This window comes from Podarcis erhardii (assembly GCF_964252035.2).
Source record: "Podarcis erhardii genome assembly, chromosome: 7".
NCBI lineage: Eukaryota > Metazoa > Chordata > Lepidosauria > Squamata > Lacertidae > Podarcis > Podarcis erhardii.
In genome coordinates this window covers 89056981-89069356 of record NC_138511.1, presented here as the reverse complement: position 1 = coordinate 89069356, position 12376 = coordinate 89056981, and the positions used below count along the sequence as shown (strand labels likewise).

Sequence of the window (12376 nt, the reverse complement as noted above, 5' to 3'; positions counted from 1 at the left end):
AGAAGTGAATGAAAGATATGATACTGAAACTATTTGATGTGTTTTAAATTTTTGTTTTGTTAGTTTAAATGTGTTGGTGTTGTGTAGTGTTTTTGTGTTGTATTGTATTTTTTTATTGTTTGTAGTGTTTAAATTGTTAATAAATATTATTTTTTAAAAAAGAAAAGAAAGAAAAGAGGCTGACTCCTGGCTCAAGCCTCTTTTGCCGTTCTTCCTTCCAGGATCAGGATCGTGTCCAGGCAGCTGGACTGAGGTAAGTAACTGGCTTTCTTTCCTTTTGCCGGGGGGCGGGGGGGGGGGATTTGCCCCTCCACCAGGCTAGGCCGCATTTTAGCATGCTTGGTTAGACATGTTGCGGCCTTTTTGGAGCTTTTCCCTGGCAGCAGGGGGTGGGGAGCCGGCTCCTCCACCGGCAGCTGCTCGCCAAGGGTGCTGCCAGCCTGAGTGGGCATCCTGGCCCCTGAGTAGGCTGCTAGGTCAGCCTACCAGCTTTTTGTGATGGCCAGCGGTGGCGTGGGCCCCAGCTGGGCCGCAGCCGCGGGCTGCTTGTGTTGTAAACAAAAATTGCCCTTTTCCCTTATGGGGTATCCAAGAGCCCATATAGAGTCCTTACATAGGTTCCCTATTGGTAGGAGAAAAATAACAGAGGCCAACCAGAGAATATTGAGAAGCAAAGCAGCTAGTAAGCCTGATCTTTATTGATCTGTTGCAACAGGGTGCTCCCCTCTCACGCAGGAAAGGAGGAGGACCCAGAAAAATGGTGTGCAAGGCCTTATAAAGGCTTTTGAAATTGCCACCCTGTAGATCAAGACCACCCCCAGAAACATCCTACATACATCACAGAAAATTAAATGTTGTTTTTCTCTTGTCCTTGTTTATCTCCGGTCTGGCAGGTTACTTAATTGGATTTCCTGGGTAGCCTGGCCAGCCTTTTGTAATGATAAATACTTAGTTCCTGGGCTCACACCCTATTCAAACACTGACATACCCTTAAGACAGGATTTGTGAAGGAAAAGACAACGGGGAGGCTTTTCCGTTTTTTGACCTTGCAGAGAAAAGATTTGGCCAGTTTAGGAATCAAAACGGTTCCAGGTTGGCCTTCCTGTGCTGATCTATGTATGTGCTTGGTTGGTACACTTATGAACATTACCATATATCTAAGACCATAAAATTCCTATTACAAGCTTGCATTTGGGGGGGGGCATCGCTCCCCAACGCTGCCTGCCCAGTGCTCCTTCCGACCCAGGCGGGTGGCGCAGGGCTCCAGCAAAGCCGCGGCCTGCTTGCTTTTATGGCGGGGGGGGGGCACCGGGAGGGGGGCACGGGCCCGACTAGGCTGCAAAACGCCCCCCCCAAAAAAGGCGCAAAACGCAAAACAAATGTATCTGTGTACTGGCTCACTAGGGAAACTTCAGAAATTCCTGAGTGGTAATCCCTGGCCTCCTGATACCTGAGTGCCAGACAGGTAGCCATTCCAGAAAGAACAAACCCAGATGAAGACAAAAGGGTGTGATTAACTTGGCTGGGAAACAGGGAAATGTAAATATCTCTTTTGTTACACTTGATGGGTGTTTGGTGGAGGGCAAGGGGAACCATGGGGCAGGGTCCAGGATGCTCAGATTACTGCCACCAGACCTCCCCTTTCATGATGTATGAGTGATGTAGTTTGGAGGGGTGTAACATGGGGATTAGCAGCTAATAAAAGTTTGGGGGCTCTTTTGTTGGGGCTTCCATCTTGTTCCACCTGGTGGCAGGTGGGAGTCCTGTCGCGACAGTCTTCAATAAAGACTAAGCCTACTGGCTGCTGCTTTGCTCTGGTATTCCTAGCTGGTGTCCTTGTTTTTTGTCCAAGGGAGCCCTCAGATTTCTCCGTTAACAGGGAGCATTGACACTAGGGCAGGCAAAATTATTTGCCCCCACCTCCCTTACAAAGTGGTACAAGGCTGCTTGCAAACAAATAAATGGGTGATAAAACGTTATTAATGTAAGGTTACCAGGTGTCCCTGTTTCCTGGGGACAGTCCCCGGGTTTACAAATCACTCCCCTGACAAAATCCATTGAAGTTGAAAAGCGTCCCCTGATTCATTGAAAAAAATCTGGTAACCTTATATTAATGGTTCGTGAAGTTTTTGTGTGGATTCACCTAGAAGTCGGTTCTGCCTCCTTTCTGTGTGATGCCATGATCTTTTAAAAAACTGCCTTTTAATAATATTTTAAAGTGCATTTTCCTCTCAAAATCATTTCCTTCAAAATACCCATTTCTAAATGTGTTCTTGTTCATGTTCTGCAGAAAAGGCCACCCGGAATTCCAGATGTTGCCACTTCTAGCGAGGGAATGTGGCTTGGTGGAACACAGCAATCAAAGAGCAGAGGTTGCCAGAATTACCACCTAAGGTCCTGCGTTTCAAAATGCAGCCGCCTGCGATCTACGGAACTCCTAGCCTCAGGGTGATGTACGCAGACACACTGAACTTAATGGGGATGGCTAACCTAGGTTCCTTGACTTCTGTGACTCTGTGCCGAGTGGAACAAAGGCGGTGTGAACATCATACATTTAAAGCACACCCAAACACAGGAATCCTGGGTATAGCCGTTTGTCAAGGGTGCTGGGAACTGTAGTTCTTAGGAGGATTCTTAGGAGGAAGGGAATGTGCCGCAAATGTATGAGGCATGCGTAGTCGGAAACAAGTTCCATCATTTTTAAGAACAGTTAAATGAACGGAGGAGCATAGGCCTAACAGTGAATATTTGTGTTAACAACTAATAAATGAACACTTGCGGGGGGGGGGTGTTCCTCTCTCCTTTCACCAGGTGCTACAGCCCATCTCTGAGCAGATGCAGCCGGGCACTGCACTGCGGGAACAGATTCTGGAACCCGCTGGAGGAAGAGCCTGTGGAACTCCCAGAGACAACTTTCTTCTCTCCATGCATTATGAAGAGTCCACGCTGCACCTGCACTCCCTGCCTTCTAAGTAGGTGGTGGCCCACTGTACGTGAGCATGAGGTGGAAGGATCTGGCCAGGAACAGCAGCAGCAGCAGCAGCAAGATGGCGCTGAGGATCATCACCGTCCTGTTCCATATGGTGGGGAGTCTGGGGAGCTTCTGGGTTCGGAGGCAGGAGATGATTGAAGGCTCTTGTAGGCTGGATCTGGAAGGAGAAGCAAATGGTTCAGATTCGTAAATCTGGTTGTTGCGACACTTCTTTGAATAAAATAATAATAATAATAATAATAATAATAATAATAATAATAATAATAATAATTTATATTCTGCCCTCCCAGCCAAAGCTGGGCTCAGAGTGGCTAACAGCAGTAAAATAATACAGCATTCTTTATGGACTTAGGTAAAGGGACCAAGGCACCACTGTATGTTCCAATGGAGGACCTTAAGGTCCACAAATAGCAACATTTTGGAGGTCCCAGGTCACAAGGTTGTTAGATTGGTCTCAACAAGGGCCAGGGCCTTTTCAGTACTGGCCCCGACATGGTGGAACGCTCTGTCACAAGAGACCAGGGCCCTGCAGGACTTGACATCTTTCCACAGGGCCTGCAAGACAGCTGCATTTTAACCTGTATTTTAAATTGTGGTTTTTTTTTCTTTTCTGTCAGAGTTGCCTCCAGGTCCCAGCTCACAGAGGACCAACGCTAGCCAGTAATAACGTATAAAAGTCTTTATTGAAGATTTGTTTCCTTTTCCAAACCGCAGCGTGCAACTCTACGTCTTAGAAGCTAGACCGGCGAAGCTCCATCTGAGTCTCCGCCTCCTAGACACCAGTTTAAGACTCTAGCCTTACTCCACCTCTTCCATTGTTCTTTCCTCCTCTGGGTCCTTCTGCCCCCTGGGGTTTCCTCCTTTCTGGACTCTTCTGACGCTGACCCCCCTGAGTCTTGCCCCTCCTTCCGGCGGGCTTTAGGACCTGGCTCCCTATCCGGGCTACCTGCTGTGCCGCTCGCCTGTACATTTGAACTTGGCGCGCGCGCCCAGCCAGTAACTTTCCTCTTGACCGTTTCCCCGCTCTCCGATGGAGGCGTGGCCAATCCTGACTCATCTCCTCTCGCTGGTGGTGAGAAGACTGGTCCCGATGCCTGGGACTCCTCCCCCCCACTACGCTCTGGTGGGGAAGCTGGTCCTGATTTCCAGCTGCTGCTCTGGGAGTCCCCGCTGGCCCCTTCCTTCTGGGGTTTCCCCCTTGGCACCCCCCTTGCCCTGGCCATCGGCGCTCCCTTCTGTGAATCTTCCGATTCGCTGGAGAGGCTCATGGAATCCCTCTGACCACTGTCACTGCCTACGCTCCCCTCGGATTCCTCCCCCTCGCTCTCCATTTCCTCCCTCTCCTGTGCCTCTGCTCCTGAGCCCCTGACATTTTCCTATTATGTTTTTACTGTATTTTTACTGGTGTTAGCCGCCCTGAGCCTGGCTCTGTCTGGGGAGGGCGGGGTATAAATAAAAATATTTATTATTATTATTATTATTATTATTATTATTATTATTATTAGATGCCACCAGGGCTAAAGTCTGGTAGGAAGCACAAGCTCAATGGGCCTCCTAAATCCAGAGGGGTGGAAGTGGCTGGTGGTTGTCCAGTGTTACCCAAAGAAAGCACTCTGCACATGCTCAGAAGTGCATTCCTTACAGCTTCAGGATCTCCAACCATTCATTTCCCGGTTGCAGCCCAAGGCAGCGAAGCCACAAAGATCCAGGGATTTGTTTCCCAATGTTCCCAACCTATCAACTGCTTCCCTGCCCAACGTTGCTGGCTGGGGTTGGCCGAGTTTTCTTTTTTGCCCATCGCTGTGACTTCTGCCTCTTTGGTCCTTTCCCGCTTGCCTGGGATTGCACTGGGAATTGCAGATTGAGGACACGTAGGGAGACAGGCCCACAAGTCCCAGTGACCTGCAGAGTGGACCGTAAGATTATAAGGTGCTGCCCTCTATGGAGCCAGATCATTGGTCCATCTAGTTCAGTGTTGGCTACACTGGCTGGCAGCAGCAGCTCTCCATGGTTTCAAGCAGAGGATTTATTGCCCAGGACTGAACCTGGGACCTTCTCCATGCAAAGGAGCGGTGGGCTCTTCCCCTGTTATTTGGAGCACCTGCTTGGCATGCAGAAGGCCTTGGCTTCCATCCCTGCCATCTCCAGGTAGGGCCAAGATGGGAAAGGCTAAAACCCTGGACAGCCACTGACCATCAGAGTACACCAATATTTCTCAAACCTGAGTCCCCGGTTGTTGTTGGACTACAACTCCCATCATCCCTAGCTAGTGGGATGAGTGGTCAGGGATGATGGGAGTGTCAACAGGCAGAGGGGCCAGGAGGCCGGCTGGCAAGCCCAGCTCGCCCTCTTTGGCCTCTCAGGGTTGGAGCCGTCAGAATCACAGCAGATTTGGCTCCAAGGCCGAACGGCTGCCCAGCCCTATCCCGAAGTGCACAGCAGAGAGATGTCTTTCTCAGATTGGAAGGAAGCTTGCTTTACTGGCCGAGGGAGCCGGCGTACAGCTTCCGGGTCATGTGGCCAGCATGACTAAGCCGCTTCTGGTGAGCCAGAGCAGCGCACAGAAACGCTGTTTACCTTCCCGCTGGAGCGGTACCTATTTATCTACTTGCACTTTGAAGTGCTTTCGAACTGCTAGGTTGGCAGGAGCTGGGACTGAGCAACGGGAGCTCACCCTGTCGTGGGGATTGTTTTTAGAATGCTTAAAAGAAAATATTGATGTGCTTGCTGCCCTGGGCGAGAAATAAATTGAAATAACAACTATGATGTAATCATCTTTCTTCCACCTCCACCTACCACAATATGGGTTTATAGCAACACTGGGTTACTTTATAAGTCAGATCTCTAAGAAAACACACACACACACACACACACACACACACACACACACACACGGTGCCTGCACGCTGGGTATGCCAGATATCCAGATTGCTATTTGCATTCGCAGTGTCATTTAAAAAATGTCTGCAAACCGAAAATAAGCAAATAAGACCTGGGAAAGATTGTGAACTTAGAATCATAGAATCATAGAATCATAGAATCATAGAGTTGGAAGAGACCACAAGGGCCATCGAGTCCAACCCCCTGCCAAGCAGGAAACACCATCAGAGTACTCCTGACATATGGTTGTCAAGCCTCTGCTTAAAGACCTCCAAAGAAGGAGACTCCACCACACTCCTTGGCAGCAAATTCCACTGTCGAACAGCTCTTCCTGTCAGGAAGTTCTTCCTAATGTTTAGGTGGAATCTTCTTTCTTGTAGTTTGGAACCATTGCTCCGTGTCCGCTTCTCTGGAGCAGCAGAAAACAACCTTTCTCCCTCCTCTATGTGACATCCTTTTATATATTTGAACATGGCTATCATATCACCCCTTCACCTCCTCTTCTCCAGGCTAAACATGCCCAGCTCCCTTAGCCGTTCCTCATAAGGCATCGTTTCCAGGCCTTTGACCATTTTGGTTGCCCTCCTCTGGACCCGTTCCAGTTTGTCAGTGTCCTTCTTGAACTGTGGTGCCCAGAACTGGACACAGTACTCCAGGTGGGGTCTGACCAGAGCAGAATACAGTTGGTACCTTTTGTTGGTACCTTTTGTTTCAGGGCTGATTCTAAACTCTTCTGTCGCTGCTACCCCAAAATCCTGAGTTTCTCTGTTATTTCCTGAGGTCAGCTAACACTTCTGCCTGTAGGAAGATGGAAAACTGGCTTCGAAGTAAACTTATGCTCAGGCTATTCTTTATCTCCTGCCTTACACTTCTAAGGGCTTGTCCAAACTTTCCCTTGCTGCGTCCTGGGCATAAAAAGCACGGACCTGTGTGGAGAAAGCACTGGGCAACAGGTTAAGTGTGGATGAGCCCAAGGTTTATCAAAATGAGGCTTGTCATTGACAAGATCCTCTGCTATATCTGTAGAACTGACCACTCCCCAATAGCCAAAAAACTCCACTTTAATTGAGGTTCAGAAAGGAACTGGCTCACTCTGGACCAGATAGGCTCATCACCAAATTTCAGAGGCTCTGCCTTTTCCGGTTTCAGCCTTTTCAAGTCTCCTGCTTAGGCTGAACCTTAATTACCGTATTTTTTGCTCTATAAGACTCACTTTTTCCCTCCTAAAAAGTAAGGGGAAATGTGTGCGCGCCTTATGGAGCAAATGCAGGCTGCGCAGCTATCCCAGAAGCCAGAACAGCAAGAGGGATTGCTGCTTTCAACGCGCAGCGAACCCTCTTGCTGTTCTGGCTTCTGAGATTCAGAATATTTTTTTTCTTGTTTTCCTCCTCCAAAAACTAGGTGCGTCTTGTGGTCTGGTGCGTCTTATAGAGCGAAAAATACGGTAATTTATTTTTGGCAAAAGCCAGCAGTATCCAATGAGGATACTGACAGGATTTGCTAGTAAAGATTGAACTATTTATGATTTTGAATACTAAAATTTTAGATTTTTCATAATTAATGGATAAACCATTTCCAGAACAGTAACCAGAAAACTTCCTCAGCATATATTTCAAACCTGGTCTGGGATGTGAGATGATGGCCGCACCATACACATATAACAACAAGGGGGTCCTTCTCATTCCTATCATCCCTGTCTCACCCCCCTAGTCACCTTGATGCTGTTCAATAACTGTCCCTGCCGACCGCATCAGACCTGCAGTTTCGTTCCATTGTACAGGGCTTTTATAAGAAAGAGTAGTCATTTGTCCTGCAAAATCAGATTTAATTTGGACCATAGCTGAGATTTGGGGATGGAATCAAACACTGATTTCAGATCCATGAAAGCCACAAAGAGTTTACCCTGTAGAGGCCTGGTATACTTCTCAGCTAGGAAGGACAGCATTAGACAGTGGTCTGATGTTCTCACGAAAGGCTGCCTGGGCTTCAGATGGTATATTATGTTCATTTAGAAAAGTTGTCAGTTTGCTACTGAGGAATCGGGCAATCAGAGGCTCAATATGTCGAGTTCCTATTTGAAGACCGGACAAACACTAGAACATTAGCAGTGGCAAAGTTTTTATCGGTTGTTGCAAGAACCAGTGATTTTGAACAAAATGCTTGTTTAACCTGGAGGTAGGCTATATGAATTGCGTATTGCTTTATAGTGATTTGTTGGGTCTCTGGACAGTAATAAATAAATAAATTATTATTATTATTATTATTATTATTATTATTATTATTATTATTATTATTAATAATAATAATAATAATAAATAAATAAATAAATAAATAATAATAAATTATTATAAATTATTGTGGAACAACTCTGTCTTGCAGGCCCTGCGGAAAGATGTCAAGTCTCGCAGGGCCCTAGTCTCTTGTGACAGAGTGTTCCACCAGATCGGAGCCACAGCCGAAAAAGCCCTGGCTCTAGTTGAGGCCAGCCTAACATCTCTGTGGCCTGGGACCTTCAAGATGTTTTTATTTGAAGACCGTAAGTTTCTCTGTAGGACATACCAGGAGAGGCGGTCCTGTAGGTACGAGGGTCCTAGGCCGTATAGGGCTTTAAACCAGCACCTTAAACCTGACCCTGTACTCCACCGGGAGCCAGTGCAGCTGGTATAGCACCGGGTGAATGTGATCTCGCAGCGAGGACCCTGTAAGGAGTCTCGCTGCAGCATTCTGCACCCGCTGGAGTTTCTGGGTCAGTCTCAAGGGCAGCCCCACGTAGAGCGAGTTACAATAATCCAGTCTGGAGGTGACCGCCGCGTGGATCACAGTGGCTAGGTCAGGGCGAGAGAGGTAAGGAGCCAACTGCTTAGCTTGGCGGAGATGGAAAAATGCCGTCTTTGTTATAGCTGCAATTTGCACCTCCATGGAAAGGGAGGTGTCGAAGATTTATTTATGACTTTTGGAACAGCTGCCACTTTCCCCACCCAGAGCCAGGGTTTGGTCTTGGACTGTGCTCTCTATTGGTCCTAGCCACAGATATTTTTGAGACAGCCCTTTCTTCCCTTTTGGGATAAGCTGTGGCTCAGGGGTAGAGCAGAAGGTCCCACGTTCTATACTGGCAGCACCACCAGATATGGCTGTTAATTTCCCCTTCCTGAAATCCTGGGAGAACCGCTGCCAATTTGTGTCCAGAGAATACTGAGCCAGTCTGGCTCAGAATAAGGCCTCCTGTGTTCCTTTCCCCAGTTTCGATGTTACTGAGCCAAATCTAAGCGGCTTCTGTCCCCACATCCCAGCCTCAGCCTCCTGGCAAGTTGTGCACAACAGTTCCCTGGTCCTTGCCAGATATCTTCAGCCTTTGCACACATGGATTTTGTTGCTCTCACAATGCTGAAGCCCATGACAATTTGGGCAGCACGTATTGTCCAAGCCGCAGAATGTTTTTCTTACGCAACCTGCTTAAGCAGCTCCTTTTTCAAGGACATAATGAAGAACTGGTTTGGACCAGCCCTTTGAGAGGTTTAGCGTTACCCGTGGTGCTCAGGGTGAATTCCCCAAAGGCTAATCCTGCCTTTTCACAGCCTTTTGTCCTTTACAGATTCTCTCTCTTTTTTCCTTTGCTTGCTCCTTCTGGCTTCTCAGGGAACTGTCATGGTATGATTAGGCACAATGAATTTGGCAAACACTGGGTGCCTGGTTGTGTAACTCGCACTGGGCTGCCACCATTACTCTGCAGCTGAAAACAGAAAGTGTGAACAATGGTTAGAACCAAAGGCCCAGACCATCAGCAGTACAATTGGGTGGTTTTTGAATATTAAAAAATACAAGGATATTACGTTTACGGGGGGGGGGGGACACACCATTGGGTCTTTCTTGCGGGTCATAATTATTAAGGAACTTGCACACCGGACAGAGAGGTACGATGTGGGGCACTTACATCGTTCAGATATGCTGAGCCAAAATTGGTGGGGGTGGGGGATTTGCTGCAGTGGTGGGAGAGGGAGTAAAGTACCAAGACTGATACAGAATACCTCTGTTAAGGGAAAAGAATTCTGGGGTGAGAGCCTACTCAACAGCCCAGCTCATCGGGGTGCAAGTCCCCTGCAGGTCCATGCAGTCAGTAAAATAACGCCAAGTTGTTGTTTAGTCGTTTAGTCGTGTCCGACTCTTTGTGACCCCCTGGACCAGAGCACGCCAGGCACTCCTGTCTTCCACTGCCTCCCGCGGTTTGGTCAAACTCAGGCTGGTAGCTTCGATAACACTGTCCCACCATCTCGTCCTCTGCCGTCCCCTTCTCCTTGTGCCCTCCATCTTTCCCAACATCAGGGTCTTTTCCAGGGAGTCTTCTCTTCTCCTGAGGTGGCCAAAGTCTTGGAGCCTCAGCTTCAGGATCTGTCCTTCCAGTGAGCACTCAGGGCTGATTTCCTTAGGAATGGAGAGGTTTGATCTTCTTGCAGTCCATGGGACTCTCAAGAGTCTCCTCCAGCACCAGAATTCAAAAGCATCCATTCTTTGGTGATCAGCCTTCTTTATGGTCCAGCTCTCACTTCCATACATCACTATCCAGCCAAGTAATTTGGAGCAAAACAGCGGTCAGTAGACCACAATCTTTATCGTTGTGCGACAGGTCCCCACAGGAGTAAGAACCCTGAACACAGGGTGACATCCTCTTTCAAAACTTCCCTCTTTCCCCCTGAATACACTTTGAGCAGCAGCATTGATACATCATCACTACAGCACTAGCATGTCACAAATGGGGAGGGGCACACAAAGATTACACAAGTTCAACATTAGGTCACTTGATCAGACACCTTTCCTAAGACGATCACCGAAAGAACAATAAAACTCTTGACATCTCCTTGCCCTCGGGACTGGTCTGGAGATGGGCTTTCCGAACACCTGACTTGCTCAACTGCCTCTGCGGATGTCTAGTGTTGCCCCCTTGGTCACTCCCTGGGTGGGGGGCCATGCATGTGCTCTCATGCTTGGGGAATTATGGCGGGATGCCCTGTTTCTGCTTCCTGCTTCTTGGTTCATGGAGGGAGGTGGAGCCCAAATTCACCTTTCTTTAAGGGTTAAAATGGTGTTGGAAAGAGGAGAAACGGTTAAAGTATGGATTTTCTACGAATTTATAAAGCTAGGTACAGTGGAACCTTTGGTTACATACGCTTCAGGTTACATATGCTTCAGGTTACAGACACCGCTAACCCAGAAATATTACCTCGGGTTAAGAACTTTGCTTCAGGATGAGAACAGAAATCATGCTCCGGCGGCGCGGTGGCAGCGGGAGGCCCCATTAGCTAAAGTGGAACCACAGGTTAAGAACAGTTTCAGGTTAAGCACGGACCTCCGGAACGAATTAAGTTCTTAACCCGAGGTACCACTGTATCTTCCCTGAGATGTCAAGTCAAAAGGATACATTCAGGTATAATATTTGCAACATTGTAACAACTTTAAAGAGGTGGGTGTCCCTGTCATTTCTGTAACACAAAAGCCTGTCAAAAGTGTGTTGTGTTGGGGGGAATGACCTGCTGCTGGTTGTGTACATTGCGCTGCCTCTCAGAGGCATCTCAGGTCTTCTCATGCCTTGATAAATATTAGTCAGCTGGGGCCATACATGCTTGAGGTATGGAGAATCAGTTTGCGTTCTCGCTGCCTCACCTCTGTTCACAAGGGTTTGAGTGATTGGTGGGTAAACAAACGCACTCAAAGTGCAGAGTCAGGCTCCCAAATGGAGAGTTATTCTCTTGCAGGGGATTGCATAACGCCAGCTGCAACCCAATCTCGCTTTACATAACTGCTGATGCAAAGCTCAGCCCCCACCTCCCCGCCTGCTCCTGTTGGTCCACATGCTCGCAGAGCACTTCCCAATCTCTCATTGATTTTGGTGTTTGTAAAATGCTTTCCTGTTTGCTAAGGTTTTAAATGAAGCAATCGTCAAGCATTCTTGACCCAGGGCAGTTGGCTGAAGGTCATTGAGTTGAGAGTTGACAACACCCATGATTGATTTTGAGGTAGCCATGAGTTCCACGCAGCAGAACCTTTTCCCAGCTGATGATAAAGCATGGAAAGAAAGAAGATTCCACCTAAACATTAGGAAGAACTTCCTGACAGTAAGAGCTGTTCGACAGTGGAATTTGCTGCCAAGGAGTGTGGTGGAGTCTCCTTCTTTGGAGGTCTTTAAGCAGAGGCTTGACAACCATATGTCAGGAGTGCTCTGATGGTGTTTCCTGCTTGGCAGGGGGTTGGACTCGATGGCCCTTGTGCTCTCTTCCAATTCTAGGATTCTAGGATTCTAGGATTCTATGAAGTGCCTCGTCATTCCTTTTTAAAAATGCTTTTTATTAAAGATTTCAATTTCACATTTCGAAATAAACATTTTACAAACTTTAAGCTAACCACTGACTTCCCTTCTTCTCCTTCTGTGGGTCGTTTTGCATATCCTCTGTTCCTGCATATTTTACCTTAACCATTCAGATCAGATTTCCACTTTTACAACAATCAATTATC

At 47.7% G+C, this 12376-nt stretch overlaps 1 long non-coding RNA gene across 1 annotated transcript; it reads right to left on the bottom strand.

Annotated features, from left to right (window-relative positions):
- Positions 1-4425: 4425 nt before the first annotated feature.
- On the bottom strand, positions 4426-11930 carry LOC309346278. The gene is made up of 3 exons (XR_014158559.1): positions 11356-11930; positions 9398-9602; positions 4426-4894 (listed from the first exon to the last, which is right to left on the bottom strand). It is a non-coding gene; the product is annotated as an uncharacterized lncRNA (long non-coding RNA).
- Positions 11931-12376: the final 446 nt, after the last annotated feature.